Source organism: Zingiber officinale, chromosome 10A (genome assembly GCF_018446385.1).
Source record: "Zingiber officinale cultivar Zhangliang chromosome 10A, Zo_v1.1, whole genome shotgun sequence".
Lineage (NCBI taxonomy): Eukaryota > Viridiplantae > Streptophyta > Magnoliopsida > Zingiberales > Zingiberaceae > Zingiber > Zingiber officinale.
In genome coordinates this window covers 67,044,233-67,047,353 of record NC_056004.1, presented here as the reverse complement: position 1 = coordinate 67,047,353, position 3,121 = coordinate 67,044,233, and positions in this window count along the sequence as shown.

Sequence of the window (3,121 nt, the reverse complement as noted above, 5' to 3'; positions counted from 1 at the left end):
GGCTTAGTAAGATCCTTTCCTACTCACAAAAATCATATATCAAAGCATAAACACATAAGCATATAACCATGGAAATATGATCATCTAACATCATATTGTGAATACATAGCATCATAACATATCATCTCATAAAGAACATCATGCTATATCATATCATAAATCATCATGTCATATAAATCATAAGGGCATAGCATGTTATATCATAAATCATATCATATCATCTCATAAAGAACATCATGCTATATCATATCATAAATTATCATGTCATATAAATCATAAGGGCATAGCATGTCATATCTAAATCATATCATATCATCTCATAAAGAACATCATGCTATATCATATCATAAATTATCATGTCATATAAATCATAAGGGCATAACATGTCATATCATAAATCATATCATGCAAGATGTCTTTTTAAAACATGTGTCATGTCATATGCAAGATGTCTTAAAACATATCATATAGTACTTGAACATAATATCATCATGAGGGCCCGGCTTGTACCACATACATACATAAATACGCGCAATCCCTAGGACAGGGTAGCTAGCCTGGAACCTACTAGGGATCTAGGTCCGTACTACGACCGTCGACCTAGGGGCGTACTAAGGAGCCCATCCCTTTACTAGACCCGTCCATAGTCCGTCGGCCTAGGGGCGCTTATGGAGCCCACCCTTGATACAAGCCATACAAAGTAAAATAGCATATCATGGTTCATGTCATAGCATATCATATCATATCTTATCATATTATGAAGAGTGCTCTTAGTCCCCAAGGGGAAGCAACTCTTAGGCCTTCACTTATCATGTCATAAAGAGTGCTCTTAATCCCAACAAAGAGGGAAGCAACTCTTAAGCCTTTGCTTATCATATCTTAAAGCATGCATATTTGGGCACATAGCACATCATAAGAGACATTATTATGCATGGATCATAAGCATACATAAATGAGCATATTATTTGTCATATCATAAAGCATGCATACTTGAGCACATAACACATCATAAGAGACATTATCAAGCATGGTTCATAGGTATACATAAATGAACACATCACCTATCATTGAAAAGACATAATCATGCATGGAATCATTAAATAACATCTCTTAATTCATAACGTGTGAGGCACATCTAGGCTCCTAAACCCATTGTGGCCGAAATTTCAAGAGTATGAACTTAAACTCTAAACAACATACAAACATAAGAATCTCATGTTAACTTCATATCATATCATAAGGAAAGTCATAAGCATGTTAATCCAATTTTAAAGCTTTCCTAGGTCTTGATCCTTATCATGGCCGAAAGTTCATGAAGAAAGAAAATAAGCTCCAAACAACATACAAGCATGAATATCAAGCTAACTTCATATTATATCATAAGGGGATCCATGAGCATGCTAGATTAAATTTTAAGCTTCCTTGAACCCTAGAAATGTTCATGGCCGAAACTTTATAAAGAAGAAAATCAAGCTCTAAACAACATGCAAGCATAAATATCTAGCTAAATTCATATCATATCATAAGAAGATTCATGAGCATGCTAGGTTAAATTTTTAGCTTCCTTGAACCCTAAAATGGATCATGGCCGAAAGTCTCATGAAGAGGAAAATCAAGCTCTAACAACATACAAGCATAAATATCTAGCTAAATTCATATCATATCATAAGGAGATTCATGAGCATGCTAGATTAAATTTTAAGCTTCCTTGAACCCTAGAAATGTTCATGGTCGAAACTTTATAAGGAAGAAAATCAAACTCTAAACAACATGCAAGCATAAATATCTAGCTAAATTCATATCATATCATAAGAAGATTCATGAGCATACTAGGTTAAATTTTTAGCTTCCTTGAACCCTAAAATGGATCATGGCCGAAAGTCTCATGAAGAGGAAAATCAAGCTCTAACAACATACAAGAATAAATATCTAGCTAAATTCATATCATATCATAAGGAGATTCATGAGCATGCTAGATTAAATTTTAAGCTTCCTTGAACCCAAGAAATGTTCATGGCCGAAACTTTATAAGAAAGAAAATCAAGCTCTAAACAAATGCAAGCATAAATATCTAGCTAAATTCATATCATATCATAAGAAGATTCATGAGCATGCTAGGTTAAATTTTTTAGATTCCTTGAACCCTAAAATGGATCATGGCCGAAAGTCTCATGAAGAGGATGTTGGAGTGTATACTGAAAGCCTAAGCTTTTGTAAACATTTGTTTTGAATAAAGAATCACATTTGGTCAAATTATCTACATTTGTTTGTAGTTGTTCATATAATTTATATTGTAGATAATATAGTATGTGGTGTCACATGCAGAAGATGATGTTATCAGTACCTTATAAATTATAAACAGTAGCTCACGACTAAAATGGAAAGGAACAAACCATTAGAAGGTCGTAGTGTAATTAGGTATTAGTTTATCTTGACTATATAATTACACTAGTACACTCAGAGTGTATTGAGTAAGACCATTTGAGGTCGTTTCTTTTATACTGACTTTATAAAGGAACAAAGACCTCAGTTATTATGGAAGTGTGTGCTCTTAATCCTAATATAATAACAAGCACATATATTTGATATTTATTTCTTTAATTTATCAATGGGTGAGATTTAGTTCGATGAATCAATAAACCCGATAAGTTGGGAAATGATATCACTTATAGTGTGTGTTGTTGATTATAGAAGGAAACTGTGTCCTAGAGATACTAGGTTAATAATGTCCCCAAGAGGAGTTCATAAGGATTGTCATATTAAACCCTGCAGGTGGACTTAGTCCAACATGACGATAAGGTTGAGTGGTACTACTCTTGGACTTAGATATTAATTAAATGAGTTGTCAGTAACTCACTTAATTAGTGGACATTCGATATCTTAAACACAGGGAGACTAACACGCTCATAATAAGAAGGAGCCCAAAAATATAATTTGGGATTGGTGCGGTAGTTCAATAATAGTTCTCTAGTGGAATGAATTATTATTGATAAAATTAAGTTGTGTGTTCGGGGCGAACACGGGATGCTTAATTTTATCGGGAGACCAAAACTAATTCCTCCTCTCGGTCCCTATCGTAGCCTCTTATTTATAGAGTTCTATACCCACCTATACCCACCTT